The sequence below is a fragment of the Leopardus geoffroyi genome, chromosome C1, assembly GCF_018350155.1.
Source record: "Leopardus geoffroyi isolate Oge1 chromosome C1, O.geoffroyi_Oge1_pat1.0, whole genome shotgun sequence".
NCBI lineage: Eukaryota > Metazoa > Chordata > Mammalia > Carnivora > Felidae > Leopardus > Leopardus geoffroyi.
Window position 1 is genome coordinate 104,627,337 of NC_059328.1, and position 26,160 is coordinate 104,653,496.

Below are 26,160 nucleotides of genomic sequence, written 5' to 3' on the forward strand. Positions count from 1 at the left end.
CAAGGTCTCACTTCAAGCATTTTCCTTTAAAGAGAACCTGGCACTTGACTTCGTCCCGCCTTTCAACCAAACAGACTGGGGCTTAACAGCAGTGGCAGGACCGACAGTTTTCAGGGTTAGAGCAGGAAGCCAGGCTGACTGTCTGGTTTCCATAGTGAAGTGGTTATCACGTTCGCCTCACACGCGAAAATTCCGTGGTTCGAAACAAGGTGGAAACAGCTTCCTTTTCTTCAATGTTAATCCTCCTAACAGAAGGAAAAAAGGCAAGGGATTGGGAAATTGGGAAGGACTAGCTGTACCTGTGATTCTCAGGAACCATGAGAAAAAGTACAATTACTACTCACCACTATCTATGAGCCAGTACTCATTTGTCTTCTCAAAAGCAGGTTGAAGAGGACGCCAGGGTGTTACCACGTTCCCCCCACCCCCAGAAACACAGCAATACCCAATTCAGGTTGGACTTTATATCAGGAAATGCCTTAAAATTCCCTTTGTTTATCTTCTAGCGCCTGAATCTTCTCCATAGGCTCACACTGGATAAAAAGATTGTGTATCTGAAGTATTGTCTAAGGGTATGGCTCACTTTCCCTTGACTCCATAGCAAAATCGCAGAAGTTTATTTCCTTGACAAAGCCAAGGTAAAGATATCTAAATCTGTACCTGGATCTCAAGCCAAGGATTTCCAGAGTCATTATTTCCATATGCATACCAATTAAAAGTATATATTTTTGTATGTTACCGAACTAAAGAACCCAACACTCACTCAAGGATACTATATGTGTTTTTCAACAACACAATCTTATTTACATATGCAAAGAGAAAGTGTGATGAAAAGACTTTCAGTAAATCCCTGAGAGTGTAAGCCACCAGAGGTGGACAAGGGAAAGGGTGTGGGGAAGCAGAAACTAACTGAAAGACAAGTATGAAAGAACCTTGCTTAGAGCGCCCATGTTAATTTTTTCCTGAACTGAGGCACAGAATGCCTGGTCTTATGTACCCAGGACCCAGAAATATATTGGGAAATATATCAGGAAAATGGAGTTTTCTTAAATGCTATAGGAAAACAGAAAATTGTATCTATGTAAACCAGTCTAGTGAAAAACATAAGGAAAAAAAATTTTTGATACATTTTATAGAAATGAAACCAACTGGGTCAGGAATCCCCAACACAAGACTACACACTGCTAATTATAATGGCTTCAAGTCTTCTCAGGTTGTTATAAAAGTAAATTTCAGTTACAATAGGATATTAGAAAAGGGCTAAATATTAAAAGCAGCACAAACCTGTACCAAGCTGAGCACGAAAGAACTAAATATGATTCTTAGACAAAGGCAGAGGGCAAAAAAGTATTACATTGAGTAGAGTTGTGTTAAAAAACAAAATTTGAAGGTCTAATTGGCTTTAAGTAATTCATGAATCGGGCAATATCCCAGCTAACAAGTAGAGGGGAGCTTTGCAAGGTTTTTATAGGAAAGAGAATGGGACAACACGGTATTAAGCAAAAGAAAAGAAAGGATGTTTCAGACTGGGTCATCTTTCCTTAGGGGGAGTAGCTAGGATTCTAATTAGGTGGATTACTTCATCTTCCTTTAGGGAAAGGAGAGGGCCCAGGTGACAGATTAACTCATTGGTGCTGACCAGAAAGTTCCAGATTTATTGGCCTAAAATTCTAAAGTTTTTTTTTTAATGTTTATTTACTCGAGAGAGAGGAAGGGAGAATGAGTGGGGGTGGGGGCAGAGAGAGAGAGAGGGAGACACAGAATCCAAAGCAGGCTCCAGGCTCTGAGCCCTCAGCAGGGCTCAGACTCACAGACCAACTCACAAACCATAAGATCATGACCAGCTGAGCCACTCAGGTGCCCCTATTGGCTTCAAATTCTACTCTTGGAGAGGCAGAAACTGCAATTAAGTCTTGGTTGTTGTCCTGGGGACAAGTGACACTATCTTGGGCCTGTGTTTTTCTTTTTAACAGGTGTAATTGTTTTAGGTCTATCCATAATGTCGTCAGACTGCTTTGCACTGAACTGGCTTCCCTTCATGGCCAAAGGTATGATAAAGGAAATCTCGAAGTGAAGTTTCACTATTTGCTCTTTGTCTCTAAAACAAAGGAGATTAAAAGAGGAATCATTCAATATTTGGTCTTTTCCAGAGACTCACAAGATACATCGAAATAGAAAGTACAAGTATTGCTACAGGCAGCTGGTTAGGTTCCAAGAGGATGTCTGGAGGCAAACAATGAGGAGATCAGAGCCAGACCAGAGGTCAGGAGAGTCATAGGCCCTTCCTGGCAGCACTCTAAAACAAAGCCACAAAAAGCTATATCCAACCAGACAGGCCCAAGATAGCTGATGAAGTAGGTTGGAAACCCCTGGCAAAATAAAGAAAAAAAGATGAGAACTCCTGCTTCCAAGCTATCCCCACCCCAAGTAATGAACATTCTACCCCCTCGTTCACAACTGTCAATAAAAGATAGAAACCTAAACCCCAACTTTTCTGAACTTCTCTCTCCCCACCTCCCTCTCTCTCCTGCTTCCCTGCTCTCTATCCCAAGAGTAATAAACTTTACTACTTGTGTCCCTACTCTGCTGTGTTGCACGTCTATCTCATGACAAGACCAAGAACCTTTGCCAACCTGTTTGGGACGGGCCAGGTCGGAGCCTCAGGGTCTCCCCGGGTCACCTGGCAAGAGTATCACGCAGATTTTCTTTAGCAACTTGGGCACATTCCTGAATGTTCAGCCTCCTGAATTGTCGCTGGGTCCTGAACACCTTTTTGGAAGAACTGGTGACCATAAGTCTACGCTAGCGGATATCCTAGAGGATCAATAGCTGGGTTTGCAATCCAGTCCCTGGGCCAGGCTTCCAGTATAGGATAGAAGGCCCCAATTGATAGAATTTTTATGTTCAGGCTCCTTGACTTCCAGAAGCTGTTGGAAGCAGACTTCAATCCTATTGTGAAACTTGTGATGGATAAAAGGGCTGAATTTTGGTTGCACATCCCCATGGCTCTTAGCCTAGTAAGTAGTGATTCACTTCTACCTAGGGATTATTCCCTGCAGTCATTCATTCAACCTGTTTTCATCCTATTCTTCTAACCTTCCCTTGAGTGGGCATTACTCTCAAGTAATTTATTCCTAGTGTCCCTTTGTTTCCACATAGAGATCTTATGATTTCTTTGATTTCTCCACCTCTGCATGTTCATAAGTCTGGCTAAAGTTAGAAACCCACACCAAAGACAAGTCACACAGCTGGACACAACCCCATCTACTTTCACAGGATCCCAGGATCCAATTTTGAGGTCTACAGCTGGTGGTTACCTTGGTGTGGGAGCTCTTGTGGGGCAGGCAGGTTTAGAGGTGGAACAGAAGGATTGAATAAACACAACTATCATTCCTTTCCAGGGAAGCAATTCCCTAAAGAATTTTTTGTCTTATTTTTAATTTTTTTAAAATGTTTTAAAATTTATTTTTGAGAGAGAGTGAACAGGGGAGGGGAAGAGAGAGACACAGAATCTGAAGCAGCCTCCAGGCTCTGAGCTGTCAGCACAGGGCCAGCACAGGGCTCAAACTTGTAAACTGTGAGATCATACCTGAGCTGAAGTAAGCTGCTTAACAGTCTGAGCCACCCAGGCACCCCAGAAGCTTTTGTCTTTTGCCAAGTCTAAGTGACCTAGGCATGATTTCATGTTGCAACCCTTGTTGGGTAAGAATTCCCAGATGTATGTTGGAATATCTAAGCTGGTTCCTTTACTTACTTTCTGATTCTTGTCCCACTGAGATTTGAACTTTGCTTCTGAATTTCCAGTCCAGAGCTTTGATCCCTGGACCTTAAGATAATGTTGGGAGGAGATGGCTTATAAGACTTTTGGAGAAACAAAAATTAGCTATCATAGAAAAACATGCAGTATGGATTTACTCTGTGAGCCAGGTATGGTTATAATGTCCAGTGAATTTTCTTAATCTTAGAGTACCAAAAATTCTTCCCCTTACATCTGTTTCTAAAGTTCAGAGTCTTACCAATGTATCATATGCTTCTTGACTTCTCCTCCAATTGACGGAATCACAGGGAGAGCTAAACTATGCCTTTGGAGTAGAAATCCAGTATAAAATGATGTAACTTCCAACTAGGTCCCTTTGATTATTGGGTTTGACAAAGAATTTCCACTGGCTCTCATGTTCAGTATGTGAACCATGCCTAATGGTTTCAACAGGGGTTGGATGGGGGATAAAGAAGAGGCTGATAACTATGGAATGATACTTTAGGGGAGCATAGATGAAATTTTATTTCTACTCTTTCCCTCTCTTGTCTGTATATTTCCCACCTATTATCTCTTATTCTTAGCTCTAAAGAGCCATTCAGGACTGTTTTTATCTTATTTCCAAGCAAAATTTTATTTATGCTGATTTTATTCTCTATCCTTCCTAACTGTTCTGCTAGGATCTCTCTACTTTGTAGACTGCTTCTCCTGTCTGTCCTACTAAATTCCTTTTCCTGTGTGTCTCAGAGAAAGAGACAGAGAATTATTCTCTTATTCATTTATCCATTCTTTAAAGCTAGGTCTTGAGGATATATTAGGTACTTACACACACACTTGGCTTTCTAGGAACTTCCAATATTTTGGAAAATAAGGACAAGTAGACAGTTATTTCATTAGGGAATTCTTAATGTCAAAATGTAAATAAATACATCAGAGGGCATCTAAGTCAGTTTAGAGGGTCAGAAAAATCTTTCAAAGGAAATGACTTCTGGAATGAGATTTGAAAAATGAGAATGAATCAGAACAATGAAGAGGAGGCAGGGAGAGACGGTTCCCCATAGAGGGAAGCACGTGCCTAGAAGTGTGAGAGTGACCAACACGTGGAGATCTGAGAACTGGCAAGAGACTAAGATGATGAGCATGTCGGGATATAGATCATAAGGTATCAGCCATTTTATTTTATTTTATTTTTTTCAACGTTTATTTATTTTTGGGACAGAGAGAGACAGAGCATGAACGGGGGAGGGGCAGAGAGAGAGGGAGACACAGAATCGGAAACAGGCTCCAGGCTCCGAGCCACCAGCCCAGAGCCTGACGCGGGGCTCAAACTCACAGACCGCAAGATCGTGACCTGGCTGAAGTCGGACGCTTAACCGACTGCGCCACCCAGGCGCCCCGGTATCAGCCATTTTAGAGAAGGAATACAGGGACACTAAATGGAGTTGGGCTGCAGGTATGTAGATTTAGGGTGTAGAAGGGTCACTCAGAATGCAATGTGGCAAAATATTGGAGTCAACTAGACTGGCTGGAGGGAGGCCAACTTTATACTGGTTGTATCAAGGGAGGTTAAAGTGCAGGATACCAGGTGTTGGCCAAACATACAGGTACTTTCCTAACCACCAGGTAGAATGTCTGATGTGAGCGAATGAGCTCTCCTCACAAGACATTTGAGCAGAAACTACATGATGTGTCAATAGTCGAAAAGACTCTTGCAGGGGCCCTGGGCGGCTCAGTCGGTTAAGTGTCTAACTTCTGCTCAGGTCATGATCTTGCGGTTTATGAGTTCAAGCCCCGTGTCTAGCTCTGTGCTGACAGCCTGCTTGGGATTCTGTGTCTCCCTCTATTTGCCCCTCCCACACTCACACTGTGTCTCTGTCTCTCTCAAAATAAATAATCATTAAAAAAATATATATATGTATATATAAAGATTCTTGCACCAGTTGCCTCTTTCAATCGTTCCAACTCTAAGATCCTTTTTTCCTGTGCTTGACAATTTCTTCACCAAATAGGTTTGTTAGTTTAAGAGGATTTTACACTCACCTTAACCTGAATTATCATAAGATCTTATCAAGTGTCCTGAATTACTGAGGAAAAATGATTAGTTAACTGTGCCTTGAGGAAATCTGGAGGGCACACCAGGCCAAGACATGTGCTTGTGTAGAGGGTACCTGGTCCAGGATTGGGGTCAGGAAGGGGCCAGCCTGACTCTAGGGAAGGATTTGTATAAGAGAGTTCTGGGAATTAATATTGGATAAGAAAGAGAAGTCACAAGTTAGAAGAACTACAGAGGCAGGGCGAGGAGTTTCGAGTTTGTATAGCAGATGGTGGAGAGTAAGTTTTCATAAACAGAGTGGGGACATGATGAAAATAGAACTTTTGGGTAATAAGATAAGACATTTGATAGTGTGGAGATACTAGAATCAGAGAAAGTAATTAGGAGAGTGCAGACATGAATGATGAGACTGATATAAGGGACTATCTGGATGACTAAGTGTAAAAGATGCATGAAAGACATTTTATTTTATTTTTATTTCTTTATTTAAAAAAATTTTTTTTTCAACGTTTATTTATTTTTGGGACAGAGAGAGACAGAGCATGAACGGGGGAGGGGCAGAGAGAGAGGGAGACACAGAATCGGAAACAGGCTCCAGGCTCTGAGCCGTCAGCCCAGAGCCTGAGCGGGGCTCGAACTCACGGACCGCGAGATCGTGACCCGGCTGAAGTCGGACGCTTAACCGACTGCGCCACCCAGGTGCCCCTATTTTTTTAATTTACATCCAAGTTAGCTAGCATATAGAGCAACAATGATTTCTTTTTTAAAATTTTTTTTAATGTTTTATTTATTTTTTGAGAGAGACAGAGTGTGAGTGGGGGAGGGGCAGAGAGAGAGAGAGAGAGAGAGAGAGGGAGACACAGAATCTGAAGCAGGCTCCAGGCTCTGAGCTGTCAGCACAGAGCCTGAGGTGGGGCTCGAACCCACAAGCTGTGAGATCATGACCTGAGCTGAAGTCAGATGCTTAACTGACTGAGCCACCAAGGCGCTCCAACAATGATTTCAAGAGTAGATTCCTTAGTACCTCTTACCCATTTAGCCCATCCCCCCTCCCACAACCCCTCCAGCAACCCTGTTTGTTTTCCATATTTAAGAATCTCTTATGTTCCCCTCCCTGTTTTTATATTATTTTTGTTTCCCTTCCCTTACGTTCATCTGTTTTGTCTCTTAAAGTCCTCATATAAGTGAAGTCATATGATTTTTGCCTTTCTCTGACTGACTAATTTCATTTAACATCATACCCTCTAGTTCCATCCTTGTAGTTGCACATGGCAAGATTTCATTCTTTTTGATTGCCAAGTAATACTCCACTGTATATGTATATACCACATCTTCTTTATCCATTCATCCATCGATGGACATTTGGGCTCTTTCCGTACTTTGGCTGCTATAAACATGGGGGTGCGTGTGTCCCTTTGAAACAGCACACCTGTATCCCTTGGATAAATGCCTAGTAGTGCAATTGCTGGGTTGTAGGGTAGTTCTATTTTTAGTTTTTTGAGGAACCTCCATACTGTTTTCCAGAGTGGGTGCACCAGCTTGCAGTCCCAGGATGAAAGACATTTTGAAGAAAAACTTAAACATTGGTGAGAATGAGGATGCATAGAGGGGAGGAGAGAGAGGAGCCCCATGTTTACCTCCTGAGCTGACGAGGCTATTTGAAGACTTCAGTTGGCCACTGTGTGAGAATATACATTCATTTCACAGTAAGAATATAAATATATTTGATTATGGGGTACTGCCCCAGACCCCACTGGAGGGGTATATGATGTAAGGACTATGTGCTGTATTACTCCTTAAAGAACCACAGAATTCTGGTTCTGAACACTTCTGACCCCTACTTTGCTGATAAAGGAATTGGACCTCTACTACATTACTTAGTGCTATTAGTATCCACGGTATGGAAATCGATGTATGTTTATGTCGGTGAATGTGTGAAGGGTGGCCAAAAATTACACACAACAAGAAGTTTGAAAGGTTTCAGAACTCTGACAAATTCACACAATTAGGTGTTTGGTCTACAGTTGTCCAACCCCCTAGCTCATGGTATCTAGAGCCTTGAGGCCCTGCTTCTTCCTCCCCTTTCATTTTATTCCTATGGGGAAAGATCAACAACTCTCTCTCCCAACCCCTCCTATCTTTGTAGAACCTTCTCTTTAGGTTAGAGTACTAGAGATAATAGTAGCTGAATAATAGGTGTAATTTTGTCAGTCAATCTAAAGTGCTCTAGATTCAAGTGGGTGATTTTCATCACAGGAAAACTATGTTTTACCAATTCACCGCTAATGGAGTGCTTTGTAGAGATTTTAAAGAAATCTCATACTTAAACTGAATTTTTTTGTTGGCAATTAAATTGTGGACCAATTCTGAAACTCTTTTGAATTTACTATAAGACAACAATTGGGCAAATATGCTGATACTGTGGGAATCAGTGTTCTCACTGTGAGAGAAGCAAAAATATGTCATGGGAAAGGAAGAAAGAACTGTGTGGTAATGGTTTGGAACCAGAGATATCTGTAGGGTCTCTTGTCTTTATTGCTGAGAGGCATTGACACCACAGTATCAGTGAGAACAGCTGCCATTCAGATCTTGGGTTCTAAAAATCATTGGGGCGCCTGGGTGCCTCAATCTGTTGAACGTCTGACTTTGGCCCAGGTCATGATCCTGCGCTTTGTGGGTTCATGCCCCACGTCAGGCTCTGTGCTGACAGCTGGGAGCCTGGAGCCTGCTTCGGAGTCTGTGTCTCCCTCTCTCTCTGTCCCTCCCCTGCTTGCCCTCTGTCTCTCTGTCTCCCAAAAATAAATAAACGTTTAGGGGCGCCTGGGTGGCGCAGTCGGTTGGGCGTCCGACTTCAGCCAGGTCACGATCTCGCGGTCCGGGAGTTCGAGCCCCGCGTCGGGCTCTGGGCTGATGGCTCAGAGCCTGGAGCCTGTTTCCGATTCTGTGTCTCCCTCTCTCTCTGCCCCTCCCCCGTTCATGCTCTGTCTCTCTCTGTCCCAAAAATAAATAAACGTTGAAAAAAAAAATTAAAAAAAAAAATAAATAAACGTTTAAAAAAAATTAAAAATAAATAAATAAAATAAAAAATAAAAATCATTACCCCCTGTCATGACCCAGGGATTTTGAGAAATGGCTGATTTTAGGTCTGGCTGCAGGAAGAATGAAATCCTAGAAAATATAGTTGTGTTATAAATCAGTAAAATACCCAAGACTAATGTGGACATGTCAATGGCACATAGATAGGTACTGCCTTGGGGGAAGTCATATTGGCCACATTTGTCATCTGTCACCTAGCAGAGATGGATCTCTGTCAAGTAACAAACACGTTTATCATAAGAAGTTCATTTCACGATATGAAAACCCAAACCATGGGCACCTGGCTGGCTCAGTTTGTAAAGCAAGTGACTCTTAATCTCAGGGTTGTGAGTTCAAGCCCCACACTGGGCATGGAGCCTACTTAAAACAAAAAACAAAAAACAAAAAACAAAAAAACAAAAAAACAAAATAAAAAACCCAAACCATCCACACTGATGTTACTGATGGAAGGGAACATCAACAATGTACAAATAAGATAGTTAGGTAGACAGATAAATAGACATTAAATCCAAGGACCTGACTGAGTGTGTAAAAGCCAAAGCTTTCATTTTTACTCATGAGATTCAACAGAAGGACCAATGGAATATGGGCTGAAAGATCCTTGTATACACAGATGCATTGTCAGGTACCAAATTCTATTGGCTCTGATGAGTTGTATAAATGGGATAATTTTTGCAGAAACAACCAAACACTGGCAAGGAAAAATGTGGAGTTAGTCGCCCACATGCTAATTCACCCTTCTACAGGAGGGGAAACAGTTATTAGATTGTTTGCATCCAAATAAAGGCAAAAATACAATTTATAAAGAAAGGGGAGGAGGATCATATATCTGGGAACAGTCAGTTTTTTGTCCTACTGGATACACTGCTTGGCAGGAAATTATCAGAGAGATTACTCTAGTCACTCTTCTCTGCATGCAGTTTATTGGAAGACTTTCTAAATATCTTGGAAGTTTAGCTGCTGAACATATGCAACAGTGTATCTCTGGATAATGTCCACATGTCTTTCTGTTGTACCTCTCTTAGTTAAGTCAGGAAGGCACCACTCCCCTTCTATACAATCAGATGTATAGAAAGTTTGTTGTGCAGGCAAAAGTATGAAGAAAAAGGCCCTCTCACTGAGTTTGAAAAATATATCGGAACATAAATCGGTGCAACTCTTACTAAAGTCAAACTAAGAAAATATAGAGAAGCCTTTGGCTTCTAGCAGAGGGGAAGTAACAGAAACCAGATTTAGCCTCATTTGAAAATAAAACAAACGCAAGAACAGATAATATACATGAAATTATGGTTTTCAAGATCCTGGAAATCAGGCAACAAAGGATAGCAACCCCCAAGAGATGGGAAAGAAAGAGGTGAGACCTATGGTTGTCCCAGCTTACACTGTCAGGTGCAAAATCGTTTCCAGATGTGGTACAGGAAGGGATCGGAGGCAGTCAAAGAGACTGTATTGAGGAGATGAAGCTGAGGTCTGAGGAGAAACAGCCAGAGTTCATAGGACACAATACCAGTGAGGAGACAGCTGGGCAGAGAGGGAAGTCAGGAATTCCATCTCCAGGACTCTGTGGATCATGAGCTCAGTCCCTGATCAGTGAGCTCATGCTTGTGAAGAAACTATCTGAGGTCACGGGAAGAAACATATGAAAAGATTATGGAACAGGGCCTGGCATTCCCATAGGGCAGGAAAGAGTGCCTGTTCCCACTAGGTAGACTGGAACTGTGCATAATTTGTTCTGCTTCAGTAGTAAGAAATAATCAGTCCTAGAATGAACACTGTTCCTGAACCACCTAAAAAATCCTAAAAGCAAGATCCAACAGGATCAGTTTATAAGTCACTTAACTATACCCCAGAATAACAATCAAGAATATGTATAGAAATACCAAAATAGCCAGTACCCAAGAAGCTAAACTTTGACAATGTCTGCGATCCAATCAAACAATGCCAGGCATGTAAAAACGTGACCCATAAGGAGAATAATCAGTCAATTGAAACTGAACCAGAATTTACACAATGTTAAAATGATCAGAGACGACTTTAGGACAGTTATTATCACTTATATATGTCCAAAGAGTTAAGTAGAACTGTGGAACATATACAAATGGCCAGAATGAAACCTTAGAGATAGAAACTAAATAAATCTACACCTGAAATAATAAATTCACCAAATGGAATTATCAGACTAGACACTGCAGAAAAAAAGATTAGGAACATAAAGATATGAACATTTGAAGATATGCAAAATGAAACTCAGAGTAAAAACAATTTTTTTTTAAATGAACATAGCATCAGTGAATAGTAGGGCAACTTTAAAAGTCCTAAAACATGAATAATGGGAGTTCCTGAAAAGATCCAGGGAGTCAAATGAACCCTGAGCACAAGAAACATGAAGAAAACCACATAAAACCATATCATAATTAAATTGCTCAAATCCACTGAAAAAGATTAAATCTCCAAAGCAGCCAGAGGAAAAAGACATGGTCCATACGGAAACAAAAATAAAGGTCAGAGCTCTTATCAGAACCAGCGTGAGTGAGAATATAGAAAACATCTTTAAGGTTTATATTTTTGAGTCAGAGAACGAGTGGAGAGGGGGCAGAGAGAGGGCGACACAGAATCCAAAGCAGGCTCCAGGCTCCGAGCTGTCAGCACAGAGCTCTTGGGGCTCAAATCCAAGAGCAGTGAGATCATAACCTGAGCCCAAGTCAGATGCTTAATGGACTGAGCCACCCAGGTGCCCCTAGAAAACATCTTTAAAGGACTAGGGTTTCCCCCTAATGGAATGTGGAATTCTATGCCTGCCCGCCATCAAGTTCTTTCAAAAATGAAGGTGAATAATGACATTTATAGACATAAAAATGCTAAAAGACTACATCACCAGGAGGACTCCTCCAGGAAGAAGGACATTGATACCACATGGAAATCTGGAGTACCGTAGGGATGAAGGACAACAGAAATTATATCTGTATGGGAAATTTTATAAGATTTGTTATTATTTAAATCTGTTTAAAAACATGACAATTTAAGGGACCTCTGGGTGGCTCAGTCAGTTAAGGTTTTGACTTCAGCTCAGGACATGATCTCACTGCTTGTGAATTTGAGACCTGCCTCTGACAGCTCAGAGCCTGGTGCCTGCTTCAGATTCTTTGTCTCCCTCTCTCTCTGCCCCTCCCCTGCTCACACTCTCTTTCTCTCTCTCTCAAAAATAAGCATTAAAAGAATTAAAAAAAAAAACATGATAGTTTCGGCAAAAGTATAACAATGGATTGTGGATTTTATAACATATGTAAAGTAAAAAGCATGGCAACAATAGCATAAAGGTGGGCAGGGGAGAAATGGGAAGAGGCATGGGATCAACTGGAGGGAGACTGGTAAGTTACACATGTATATGCTATGAAGCCCAAAGCAGTCGCTGAAATAACAAAAAAAAGATTTATAACAGGACCACAAAGGAGAGAAAATGGAATCATGTAAAAACTGTGGTAGAGTAATTGCTTTTCCAGGACTCTATGGAAATACCTGTACAAGCGGTCAAAGATATGTCGACAGGAATGAAGACTACAGCATTATTTGTAATGTTAAAAATATAGAACCAAATTAATTTCAAAAGCACACAGAGTGTTAAACACTAGTACAAACGATAGAAGAAACTTCTATGGAAAGTGAGGTCGAGGACAGCTCTGCTTGTTCTTGCTTTTTCATACATATGCTTTAAATAGCTCTTCCCAGGATCTGGGATGACCTTGGCATAAAGGATCCCGAGGTGCACAGGACCCCGAAGTGCTCCAGACGTAGAATGGTAATATAAGTGAGGCCTTCTCCTTCTTAAAGGGAAGGAGATCACAGGACAAAGGCTTTTCAAGCCCAAACATTACGTCCCTGGGTGGGCTCGAACCACCAACCTTTCGGTTAACAGCCGAACGCGCTAACCGATTGCGCCACAGAGACCCGCTCAAGCCTGGCTTTTCATCCCAGTAAAGAATGAGCATGCACTCCACGCGGGGAGAGCCACCCACCTCGGCAGGACCACTGTGCAGGTTCTAAAGCCTCGAAAACCCGGGAGGACGAGTCGACGGGGCTAGTTCCTCGCGTTTGAAATCCTTGCCTTGGGCGATTCCGAAGGCAGAAGGGCAGCCAGCCGGACTGTTCGTTGCTGTGGCGGGAACCAGAAAATTTAAGGGAAGGTTATGGGGGGCGGGACCAGGAGGAGGTGGGAAGGAGATCAGGGGAAAACACGAAACGTGGAAAGGAGAAGTATGGACGAGACGGAGAGACCTGCCCGGACGGGAGATGGGGAAATTGTTTTGTGGAACGGAATGGGGAGGGAGAAACGGAGAAGAGCGTGAGAGGACAGCACGAACATCTGTAGGTGTCCAAGAATAAAAGGGCAAAGGAAGTGTGAATATGTTTACGTAAGAACAAACTGTAGGTATCTGGCAGTGGCGGCCCGCAGGCCTGTGGTGGTGCATGGTTACTGTGCAGTGGTTAGGGCGTTTGTGGCTGCAAGTTCAAACCCGGTAACGGCAGAGTAGTGTCTGTCTGACCCATCTTTTTGGGTTGCTCGTCATCCCAGCGCCAGAGTTAGCAGCAGTTGGAGCACAGCATACTTGGGTGCAGAGTACACGGCTGACCCCACAGAGCCACGCGGCCACAAGAGGAGTAAATGCTACGGTGCGCGAACTGGCAGGCCGCCAGCCAAAGCGAAACTTTGGGAGTTTCCTCGTCTCGCTACCCAGCAGAAAACATCCCAAAGGTGAAATATCGCCTTCAGGGAGGCTTGCCTGTAGCCTCCACTAACGAAATAGTGCGGTCATAGCCTTTTTTTCTGGTAAAGATATTTCAAATATCTCTGTGTGTGTGGCGGAGGGGGTGGGGAGGGGCTTACACTAAAGGAGAACGAGTTTTCGAGTTTAATAAAATGCCAACAAGCGGTCCTGGTCTACCTCAGCTTGTCTTCATCTGCCATTCATTACTAGTTTTTATGGGAATAGTAAATTACTGAACTATAGTTCACATAGAGTAAAAATCACAAATCTTTAGTGTACACTTTGTTGAATGTGGGCAAATGAAATCATCACCCAAATCAAGTTACAAAAAATTGCCATGATCCCAAAAGTGTACACTGATCCCCTTTCCAGGCAATTCAGACCCTATCTCACTTAATTATCACTTGGAGGTCTATTTCCTATAGGTTACAATTGCTTGTTCTTGAAATTCAAACAAATAAATGCGTATTTTTTTGCATTTGTCTTTTTTTCATGCAACATTATGTTCATTAAATATGTCCATACCGTTATGTACATCACTTCTTGATTTGGGTATTATTGGAGTAACTTTGGTGTTATTTAGTATTAATTAGTGCTATTGATGAATATTCTTAGTGTTTTGATGCATAGTCTGTGCCGGACTTTCTGTGTACTTGTACATTCATAGAAGTACTGCAGTTGCTGGGTCATGGAGTTTAACTTTATTAGAAATCACTGGGGCTCCTGGGTGGCTCAGTCAGTTAAGCCTCTGATTTTGGCTCAGGTCATGATCTCATGGTTTGCAAGTTCCAGCCTTAGGTCAGGCTCTGTGCTGAGAGAGCTCAGCCTGCCTCAGATTCTGTGTCTCTCTCTGCTCCTGCCCCACTCATACTCTGTATCTCTCTCTCTCTCTCCAAAATAAAAAATTAAAAAAAAAAAAAGAGATTGCCAATAGTCCTCTAGAATGATTTTGAACCAGCAACTACAGTTGCAATTGCTCTACATTCTTATCAGCATTTGGTGTATTAATTATTTTAAATACAGCCATGCTGGAGGGTGTAGAATGTTATATCTCCTTATATTTTAATTGTATTTCCCAAAGGAGTAAAAATATCTGGAATATTTCTGATAACTTTTGGTCATTAAGATATCTTTCTGAGGAAAGACTATTCAAATATTTTACCTATTTTTATTTGGTTTAGTTTTTTACCACTGATTTATAAAAATAATTGAGACATTTTATTTATTTATTTATTTATTTATTTATTTATTTATTCATTCATTCATTCATTTATTTATAGGGACAGAAGGGGAGGGGCAGAGAGGGAAAGAATCCCAAGCAGGCTCTGAGCTGAGAGTCCTATGTGGGATTTGATCTCATGAAGCATGAGATCGCCACCCAAGCTGAAATCTAGAATTTGAAAGGCTTAACAGACTGAGCTACCCAGGCACCCCTGAGACATTTTAAAGTAATAATGTGACTAATATATTTTCTCAATTTGTGACTTGACTTTCATATGGTGATTTCTCATGAGTATAAGTGTTTAATTTGGGTGAAATTTTTTTAGCTTTATTTTTTTGTTTATATTTATGCCTTTTTATGTTCTATAAGAAATCTTTGTACCAAATATTGTGAATATATTCTCCCAAATTCTCTATGAGCTCTAGAATTTTAGTCACAATTTAAAAATCTGTGATATGTTCTTCTCAAAATCAAAATAGTCTTAGGAGCTATCAATGACAAGGAATAGAAAATACTTCTAAAATGCTCTTAAGAGAATCTATTAGGGACTTGGGATGATGGTGTTAGCAATACTCCATGTTCACAGGAAGATTCAGAAATTATCCTTCAAACCTGTCAAGTGCTGAGTGAAAATGACTCTTTTGGAAATCTCTACAACGCAGTTTGCCCCTGGTTGCAAGGGCTGTTTACCGGATCTAGTGAAAGTCTGCATAGATAACCTGCACAAGTATTTTCTGAATTACAGTCTTCCCAAGGCTATCTCCAGTGAGTGATTCTCCCATAATATTTGGCTTCCTTTAGATGGCATTCTATTTTTTTATTAATTTTTTTTTTTTTTTTTTGAGAGAGAGGGTGCCAGCAGGGGAGAGGCAGAGAGAGTGGGAATTCCAAGCAGGTTCCAGGCTCTGAGCTGTCAGCGCAGAGCCCTACCCTGGGTTCGAACTCCGGAACTGTGAGATCATTACCTGAGCAGAAGTTAGATGCCCAACCGATTGAGCCACCCAAGCACCCTGATTTTATATTTTTTAGATGGCATTTAAAAAAGCCCTGAGAGCCTATCATGCGCGCGCACACACGCACACACACACACACTTACACTTGTCATATTTGAACACTTATCTCCTTCACACATTCCCCTTCCTCACTCCTCCTGGGCAGGGACCTGACCCACAATCTATCCAGCACGAATTCCAGAAGGTCCCGGGGTGGATCCAACATCCCCCAGGATTGACAACTCTACCAATTCCGTATCTCTCCTACTCCAGACCTTAACGACAAGCATTTGCAGCTACCGCACGCCCACGTCATAAGGTGCCTTTGCGCGCCAGGTTTACGGCTCTAAGCCCCAGGAGCCCAAGGCCTCTTTAATGCTGGTGTCTGTGCGGGAACACCGAGGCTGGGTGGGTCAGGCGCGATTCTCCCTCCTGGAGTCGCTTTCAGCCCTGCTTGGGAAATCGGGTCTGCACCTTCGTCTTCCTGGATCTCCTCTTTCGCGATGGAAGTGCATGCTTGTAACTGCTTCTTGCACCACACCCCCTGTCTGTCCAAAAGGTGCCAGAGCTACACCTGCTCTTTCCCTGCAGCCCGCCCTGTCTGCGGGAGCTCCGGCGCCAGGATCTGGCCCAGCGAGCTCAGCACCAGGCTGGGAGCTCCTCGCAGGCCAGCAGGACAAAGGCCACACGGCGTCCGCTGGTGGGAAAGCACGCGGGACGTCACCGGAGGGCCTCCGCTCCAGCGCCACATTCCCTTTGGAACCAAGTCGGAAGGAGGCACCCCTTCCAGGAGCAAGGAGGCCAGAAACCTGTCTTCGCACGGAGGCTCCCGGGGCCAGCGCGCCCTTTTTCTTCCTGCCCCGGCTGGCCATGGTTCCTCGTCTCTCACCCGGCTTCTCCTTCCCGCTGCTTCTCTCCCACTCCCTCTGTGTCCTTGGGGACAGGAAGCCGCCCTCTCCGTCCTCCCCGTCCTCTCCCCGCCGTCTCCCGCCGCACCCCCCCATCCCCACCCCTACCCACACCCCCCGCGGAAAGGACCCGTCGCCTCTCCCATGCTTGCGGAGCAACCTTTTGTAACAACGGGAGGAGAGAGGAACTGCGGTCGGAGGCAACCGGTTCCCGCGCTGGTTCTCACGGCCCAGCCCGTCGAGGGGCCCGGCTCGAGCCCGGAATCCTTGCTTCTCCTTGAGCTGCCAGAGCCTGCGGCGCCCGGAGCTGGCCAAGTCAGCGTCTCTCCCACCGCACCCCAGGGAAGAGCTGGAATATCCTGTGGGGGTGGCTCTTACCCAGAAGAGACACCTGGCAAGCGGTCCAACAGAAGCCCGGACTCTGCGCCCCGGGCCACTTCTCGGCGTCGCTTCCGTCGGCGCGTGCAGCCCTCGCGGGGCCTTGGAGAGCGGAGGAATGATGGAGAAGGACGCACTCTCCAGTGGCAATAAAAAATCCCACTTTCCCCCAATTTGCCTCACCGTCCGCCCCACTCCTCCATTCTAGCACCTCCAGGAAAGAAGAATGGTGGTCTTGTTTCTCTTGCAGATTTGTTTTTGTCCATGACTCCCTTTCCTTTAACGGACATGTATTCACATATCCACAAATTACTAGTAGAATGACATTTTTACCAGCCTTTCCCCAAGTACGGTATATTGAAATTACTTAAGTATCTGTCATTGGTCTTTAGTTTTACGCTGGTATACTTACCATTACACCATTATCATTAACACCAGAATGAAAGTGTGACAAATGCAATAACACATATAAAAAACACGATGTTGCTTGATAATGGTTAGTTAGAAAAAGTGTATATTCATTCATGTGAATTTGAAGAAAGGACAAGCCTAATCTGTGGGGGTAGACATCCCTAAAATAGCAAGGATGGATAGGCATTACCTGGAAAGTGTATCAAAGGGCCATGCTTGGATGAGAGAAAATTTGTCTCGATCCTGGATCCTGGTGTGATTAAACATTTCAATATTTAAATAGCTGTCCATTAATGATTTGGGCATTTTGTTCCGTGAATACACATTACTAATTTCCTTTTTAAGATAAAATTGACTATCCAACGTTAGAGACTACAACGTAGACCACGACCAGTTTGGAGTGTATTGCAAACTCTTTAAAATCTGTTCTTTTTGTGTACAGCAGTCTCACTAATGTTTGAAATAGTTCCACCAAAAACAAAACAAACCAAAAAAAAAAAAAAAAAAAAAGAAAGAAAGAAAGAAAAGAAAAGAAAAAAGAAAAAACAACTCTCCATAAGACTAGACCATTTCCTTAGTGGAAGCTACATACAGGGATCATTGAGAGCTTCCACTTCATCTTTAGATATTTTCTGTTAAATTGGGAGATGTGGAGCGCGTCCAGGGTTTCTCTGGGACAGCGCTGCATAGAGCTTAGTGCACTATTGTTTGTTTTTTCCTTCCTCCTGACCGTATTGCACTTGGTGGTGGCCTGCGAAAAGTGTGGCTCTTTGCGTGCAGGTAAGTGGTTTCAAACACAAAGTAAAATGGAAAGCCTTGCCGTGACTCGGATTCGAACCGAGGTTGCTGCGGCCACAACGCAGAGTACTAACCACTATACGATCACGGCGCGCCACACTGCCGGCGGTGAACTCAGTTCTTGCTCTGACAAATGGGATGAAATTCATTCCAGTTACTGTGCTGCTTTGTTGTTGGATAACTGCAGGTACTCGTGCTGTTCCCTCGTGTCTTGCCTTCGTTTTCCCCCTCCCCATTCGAATTCATTTATCATCTCCCCTGCATCCAGCCCAGCCTGTGCGTCTGCACAGGCCTCTGCGGGGTATCTTTGCGGTGTCCATGCCTCCCCGCTTCTTTCCCTCCTCCATACGTTTCTCCTTTTGATGCCCCCACCTCTCACTCCGGCTCCCACCCCACCGACAGCGGCTGAGCCGAGCATCATCAGCACAGATGGGCGGGTGAAGACGGCACAACCCGAGGAGCCATCACGAGAACCCACCAGGCGTTCAGCTTCTCTTGGGCACCTCTTGCATCAGGCTCGGGGAGTCACAGCCCTGGGCGTCTCTGGGGGGCTCTGGTATCTGACGCGAGCGTGGGACAAGGTGTGGGGGAGGCTGTTCAGCTGGCTGCCCTTCTGCCTTTGGAATCGCCCAACGCACGGGTTTCCAACGGGACGAACACTGCATCGCAACTCTTCTCTGATTTTCCGAGGATTTGGAGCCTGCAGTGCTGTCCGGAAAAGGCGGTTGGCTCCCCCTAGCGTTGCGTGAGTGCTTGCTCTCTGTTCTATGAAAACGTGTGCTTCCACGGGTCTCTGTGGCGCAATCGGTTAGCGCGTTCGGCTGTTAACCGAAAGGTTGGTGGTTCGAGCCCACCCAGGGACGCACCCATCGTTTTTGTTTTTTGTTTTTGTTTTTAGATCGTGAAAGTCGTTTCTTTCTATCTTGTCCATCCCCTCCCCTAAAGGCAGAGAAAATCCTCTATTACCCTCCTGTCCTTACTCGTCTTGTGCACAACAGAAGGACCTAAGTCAAGATCGTCACGGATCCTCAAAGACCTCGGGAGGAGGTCACCAGGAATCCTCAAGAGTAAACATCGTTACCCTGAGTTCGTTTCAACAACGAGGCTTCTTTGCTTGTACTAATATTTATTTAAGCCTTTCCATATAGTTACCAAATTTTAATTTCCATATAGTTACCAAAATTAATTTGGTTTTATGCTTTTACTATTATAAACAATACTGCTGTCATATCCAGTCAATACTTGTATACACATCTACATGGTAGAATGCAATTGTTCTATCATAGTCTTTAGTTTACATGGTTTCTATAGGATTCCACTTTTTCTCCTTTGATGGTTTATTAGCTATAACTCTCTCTTTTGTTATTTCAGCTACTGCTTTGGGCTTCATAGCATATACATCTGTAGCTTACCACAGTTGCCTTTAAGTGATCTCATATCTCTTCACATTTCTCCTCTGCCAGCCTTTATGCTAGTTTTGTCATGCATTTTACTTTGTGTATGTTATAAACCTCACAATCCATTGTCATTACCTTTGTTTAATCTGTCTCTTGGTATTAGGGATTTAAGTAATAAGAAAAAAATCCTATATTTTCCCATGGAAATATCCTTTCTGTTGTTCTTTATCTCCTTGGGTACATACAGATTCCCATCTAGTATCAGTGTCCTTCCCAGAGGACTTTTTAAACATTTCTTGCAATGTGAATCTGTTGGTGATGAAGTCTTTCAGCATTTGTATGTCTGTAAATGTCATTATTCACTTTCATTTTTGAAAGACTTTGGGAGGGGGGGAGGCAAAGAATTCCACTGTTGAATTCCTCCCCCATCCTTTAAAGATGTTGCTCAACTGTCTTTTTTTTTTTTTTTTTTTTCTAAAGGGACATTTATTCCTTTGCCAAATGTTACAGTAAAACCAGGTGGAAGAGAATGTTTTTAACAGAAAAAAAAAAGTACAAATCTAGGGTTTGGCCATTAAAAGTTATTTACAACAATGGGAGGGGAAAAAAGACAACAAGAGGTTGTTTTACATTACAGACCTCCCCCTCCCCCCAAAGCCTAATACTTGCTTACCAAGTCAAAAAAGAGACACAGTCGATTCACAAGCTGGAGGTTTGAATTTGAGTAAGACATTTATAAAAACCTAGACAGGGGCAGTGTTCTCCCCAGCCCAGGTGCCACTAGGCACAGAACAATAGACTAAAAACTCAACAGAGGTGGGGGGGGGGAGGCTAGACACTCAGGGTTTGAGAGTGTAGGCACCCCACATCTGGCTCAGGGATTTGGGGAATAGGGAAAATGTCTTTTCTACTTGGAAAAGAATTGGGGAAGAAAACCAGCAATTGCCTTCTGCAGGGGTGGGGACAGGACAGGTAAGGCCAGGAGCAGGAGCATTTCACATCACTAACCTAACTTGGGAAACTGCAAGGGACCACCTTCAACTGGCCTTAAGAGGAAGGCCAAATGGATGATGGGAGAATCCACGGGAGGGAAAAGGAGAGGGAATGTGGCTGGGAGGGAGCAACAGCCCCTTCCTTTCTGGGCACAGGAAGGCAGTCAGGGGACCTGGTCCAGGCAGTGACCTTACAAGGACAGCATAATTTTTGCAGCTTAGAGATCACCCACCTGCCCCCACCCAGCTACTCATTCTGCTCGCTGGAGGGTGTAGGGTCACTCTCCCGCCCAGAGGGAGTGGATGGCCCTGCAGCCTGGGCCCCTGCCTCTTCTTTGGTGTCTCCTCCCTTGGAGGCAGCACTAGCCTCTGCCCCCTTGGCCTGGGGCTCCTGGCCCTCCGGGGCGGCAACAGCCTTCCCTTCCTGGACTGTGCCTTCCTCGCCGCAGGCACCGATCTCCCCCTGCTCCTGCTCTTCCTCTGTGGGTGAGGAGGCAGAAGAATCACCCCTACCCTCCTTCCGATTTCTCTTGAAGGACAGACCACTCAATTTGAAAGCCTTCTTGAAAGAAAATTTCTTCTTCTTCTCGGGGGTCTCCTTGGCGGGGACATCCGCCTTGACCTCACCGCCCTGGCTAGGGGATGCTGGCTCGATGGCATTGCCAGTGTCCCCGGCTGCCTCCTCTGTTCCGTTCATGGGGGGCGATTCCCCTTCACCCTTGGGGAGAAGTCTCCATTGCTTTTCACGTGGTCATTCTCCATCTGTTGGCCTTAGCAGGGGAAGCGCCTGCTGCCTCCTAGGCGGTCACGTCGCCCCGGGGAGCCTTGGAGCTCTGGCTGCCCATGATGGGGGGGAGGTCTGCTGGGCGGCTCCCGGAGCGGCCCCGGGCTCGCGCTGCAGGGGATAGTTCAGCCAGGTCGGCCTGGCAGGCGGAGGGGTGGGGCTCGCTCCTGAGGGGGAGGGGGAGGGATGGGGGGTGGGGAACCGAGCTGCACCCCCCTCTCCGCGCCCGACCCGCTAGCTGTGCCCAACGCCGCCCAACTCCGCGCCAGAATGCCCTCAACTGTCTTATCATTTGTGCTGGTTCTGATGAGAAGTCTGACATCATCTTTATTTTTTTCTGTATGTACCTTAACCTTAAAACAAAATTGCCAGTTGTTTTACCAGCAAAAGATCAGTTTGTTCAGGAATAGCAGAGAATTACAATCCCAGACAAGCAAGCTAAAGCAAACCCATAGACAAGTGCACAGAACAAAAGAGAGGTATGCTGTTTTATACAGGAAAGCGGGAAGTTGGGAAGACTATTATAAATAACTACTTTGGCTCAAACTACGAGTTTTAAGTATAGGGGCTTCCCATTGGCTGAGTTGTGACTGTTTCATTGGCTGGGCTGTTGCCCGGAGAAAAGCCTCTCATCTTTCTGCAGGGTAGCAAAAGTAGTGTCCTCCTGCAAGGTCCACCTTTTACAGTTGGATTTGGAACTGAGAGCAAATGGTAAGGCATGAAAGCCCCCCCCCCCCCCCCCCCCCCCCCGTTGAACCTCCCCACTACATTTCAGTGAGGTTTCCCCTAACGAATTTTCATAGTACCATGTCTTTTTTTCCTCTGGCTGCTTTAAAGGTACCCACCCCCCCATGGATTTGAGCAATTTAGTTATGATGTAACTTGGTGTGAGTTTTTAAATAGTCCTTGTGTTCTTTCATTGTATCCATTTGGCTCCTTGGGTGGGTGAGCTTATAATTTTCATTATGACCGAGGGGCGCCTACATGGCTCAGTTAAGCCTCTGACTTGGGCTCCGGTCATAATCTCGCCGTCCGTGGGTTCCAGCCCCGCATCAGGCTCTGTGCTGACAGCTCAGAGCCTGGAACCTGCTTCGGATTCTGTGTCTCCCTCTCTCTCTGCCGCTCCCCCACTCACACTCTTTCTCTCTCTCTCTCTCTCAAAAAGAAATAAAACATAAAGAATATTAAATTAAAAAAATAATTTTCATTATGATTGGAAATTTTTCTCATTGCTTCTTCAAACATTTTTACTTCAGAAAATTTTCTCCTGCAGTCTTTTCAGGGATTCCAATCACTCATATATTTTAAAGTTGCCCTACTATTCACTGATGCTATGTTAAGTTAAAAGCTTTCTGGGAGCGCCTGGGTGGCTCAGTCGGTTGAGCGTCCGACTTGGGCTCTAAGTCATGATCTCGCGGTTTGTGAGGTCCAGCCCCGCGTCTGGCTCTGTGCTGACAGCTGAGACTGGAGCCTGCTTCGGATCCTGTGTCTCTCCTCTCTCTGCCCCTCCCATGCTCATGCTCTGTCTCTGTCTCTCAATAATAAACGTTAAGGAAAAAAAAAAAAAAAAAACTTAAAAAAAAAGGTTTTTTTTTTTTTAAATTTGCGTTTCACTTTGGATATTTCCATTGTTCATGGCTTTATGTTCCCTAATATTTTTTTACACAATGTCTAATCTGCTCTTAATTCCATCTGGTGAATTTATTAACTCAGATGTTATAGTTTCCTCCTTTAACTTTGATCCTGGTCATTTGTGTATGTTCCACATTTCCAATTTAACTCTTTGGGCATATGTAACACACAGTATCTATTTTAAAGTCTTCTCTGCTAGTTTTAACATCTTGTCAGCTCTCGTTCAGTTTCAATTGCTTATCCTCCTCCTTTGGGTTTTGTTTTTCTGCCTCTTGCATGCCTGGCAGACATTGTCACAGTGTACCTTCTTGGATACTGGCTACTTTGGTATTCCTATAAAATTTTTTGAGTTTTGTCCTGGGGCACAGTCAAGGGTGTGGCCTGCTCTCCAAGGTGACTGGGAGCAGACACACAGCGACCAGGCCTGGTTGTCAGTCGAGTGCTGAGAAGGCTTTCAGGTGGCGGTGGGACTCCGGCCTTGTGTTGTTTTTTTGTGTGTTAGTTTTCTAAATGGAAACGCAACAGCGCCCGCCGAGGCCGCCTTGGCTCAAGCCATCGTTCTTTCTGCGTTTTAAAGGACAATAGATATATGTGTGGGGGGCGGGGCGGGGGGGAGTGTGGAGGAGGAGGTCGTAAAAGGAAGTTGTTTCCGCCCGGTTTCGAACCGGGGACCTTTCGCGTGTGAGGCGAACGTGATAACCACTACACTACGGAAACGAGGCAGGCGGCTGGGTTTCCGGCTCTAACCCCCAAAAGCGGCATTTCGACCACACCCGTTGGGCCCGCCGACTTCTCTTGAACTGCCCAAGGGCCTGAAAGCAGCCGCGCCCCTGCGGGCGAGAAGCCCGCGCCCCCGGAGCGGTCCCGGCAAAGGACCCCGCGCCTCCCCTGAGGACGGGACCCTGGCGCCCTCAGCAGCCTAGCCTCGGGAACCGCACCGAACGCAGGGTGTCCGCCTCCAGGACGAGGGGCCCCAGGGCAGACGTCAGGTGCACGCTCTTCCTCCGCCAGCCCTTTGGCTCTGCGCTGCCCCGCGGCCCGCCTGGCAGAGGGGTCCTTCCGATTCCTGCCGCCATCGCTTATTCTACTCGGCTCCTTTAGTCCAATATTTTAATCATGCCTGTGTGTTTTAGTACCGTAGCAAAGGCCACATCTTAGGACATTTGGCTGTTTTAAAATATCGAACACGAATACAGGCCAATCCACGATTCCCGGCCTGGAATGAATTCGTTCGAAGACCACATAGAGTAAGTATAAATCTATTCAGGAGCCAGGGACAGTGCACGCAGATTTCATGATTATTCGATTTCCTCCTCATCCCTCTTGAGATTCGTTTTGAAGAACAGTTTTCTTTTACCTTTCACAATACCCGACACTTCTTTTATTTGCCTTTTATAATTTTCCCGTTCAACAGGTCAAGGAATGCGATTTTTAACCTAGGACAGGTCAAGAGGTAAAGGCGGTTTTCACAGAAAGCATGTGCCTGGAGGGGTTTTCAAGCTCACCTCACAGCAAAATGCTAGCCAACCAATGCTGGGAAAGACTAATGTTCTTTCTTTCTTTGCTTTTCTTTCTTGTCCCTCTCCCCTTTTCTCTTTTTCCTTTAGAAGTACAGCTTAAAAAGTTTGGCGAAGAATATGCCATTTTCTCCAGCGGTTGATTTTAGTGCAATGGTTACCGCGTGGCCTTCTCGCTCAAAGTTCAAGTGCTCCAACCCGAAGGAGGTGCGGGCAGCATACTCACTGGACACCAGCCCACAGTGCTCTGCTTTGTTCTGCTTTGGCTCAAAATGCAGTTGGGGATGCACCATCGTCACCAGCAACCGGAGGACCTGCTTCCAAAAGATGTGGCCTTCAAAGTAGCTTTCCATCATTGAATTTCTTTAGGTCACCCTCCCCCCTTTCCTTCCCTCCAAATTCTATTTTTCTCCTACCACCCCCAGCCAGGGGAGAGGATTCACTGTCTTTCTGTCGTGTCCGGACCCTCTGTGGTTGTACGTGGACAGGAGGAAGGAGTATTTGAACCTTCCCCTCCAGGAGCAAGACGTGCAGTCGGGGCTGGAGAACCACAAACTAATACACTTGGATCAGCTGGGTTCCCGCAAACCCAGTCGAGCGGTCCTTGGAGCCTCTCTGTTGGCTGAAACGGAAGGCACGTGGGATTCCACACCCCGCAAGAGGAGCTACGCTGAGGGGCCCCGGCCCTAACCCCTTGCCCTCGAGGACAGGCCTGGAAGAGGGACAGAGCCGCCCCCTCACTCCCCCCCGCAACACCACTCCCCCCGAGAAAGAACAACGGCGGCTCAAACCCACGATCCCTAGACTTAGGGATGAGGGAGCCAAGGTGCCAGCGTTAAACTGATCTCCCGCCTGTGTCGGGAGAGTCGTTTGCCCGAATCAGCAAGCCGGTTGTGTGGCTCCGAGACGGCAATTAACAAAAGCAGCAGCAGGATTTTCGGACAAAGCAGGCGTGTGGCGTGTGGCTGGGGGGCGGGGGGGGGGGGGGGGTGTGGCGGGACCCGAGTCCAGTCCAGGGCTGCCGAGCCTGCCTCGAAAGCCGTCTGGGTCCGCGCCGCCTCTGTCGCTGCGTCCCAAACTTTGGGGGGATGTCTGCGGGGTCTCACTCCGGGCGCCTCCCCTCCCCGCCTCTTCGCGGCGACCTTGTGTCCACACGCAGCCACGGGTGCGGCCTGGACGGGGCGACTTGTGGACCTGGCGGGGCCCCGGGGCGCAACCGCTGTCCCGCACAGTGTAAGGTCTTTGTTGTGGGGCATTTTTTATAGAGGGAACGGCCTTAGGGGACAATTACTGAGAGGGGTGCGCGTCACCCAGAGCAAACAGACGGGAAATAGCCACCGCTTAACGCGGAGAGTACTCATGCTTCTTAAAAAGAAGCAGCTGGCAGCTCCCTGGTGGTCTAGTGGCTAGGATTCGGCGCTTTCACCGCCGCGGCCCGGGTTCGATTCCCGGTCAGGGAA

At 45.3% G+C, this 26,160-nt stretch overlaps 5 non-coding genes and 1 pseudogene across 5 annotated transcripts; 2 read left to right on the forward strand and 4 right to left on the reverse strand.

The window, feature by feature from the left end:
* Positions 1–12,777: 12,777 nt before the first annotated feature.
* TRNAN-GUU lies at positions 12,778–12,851 on the reverse strand. Its single transcript has one exon. It is a non-coding gene; the product is annotated as a tRNA-Asn (tRNA).
* A 5,546-nt stretch (positions 12,852–18,397) lies between these two features.
* On the reverse strand, positions 18,398–18,469 carry TRNAH-GUG. The gene has a single exon. It is a non-coding gene; the product is annotated as a tRNA-His (tRNA).
* Positions 18,470–19,167: 698 nt separating this feature from the next.
* Positions 19,168–19,241, forward strand: TRNAN-GUU. The gene has a single exon. It is a non-coding gene; the product is annotated as a tRNA-Asn (tRNA).
* A 1,241-nt stretch (positions 19,242–20,482) lies between these two features.
* Positions 20,483–21,810, reverse strand: LOC123598614 (annotated as a pseudogene).
* Positions 21,811–23,827: 2,017 nt separating this feature from the next.
* TRNAV-CAC lies at positions 23,828–23,900 on the reverse strand. The gene has a single exon. It is a non-coding gene; the product is annotated as a tRNA-Val (tRNA).
* A 2,188-nt stretch (positions 23,901–26,088) lies between these two features.
* TRNAE-UUC lies at positions 26,089–26,160 on the forward strand. The gene has a single exon. It is a non-coding gene; the product is annotated as a tRNA-Glu (tRNA).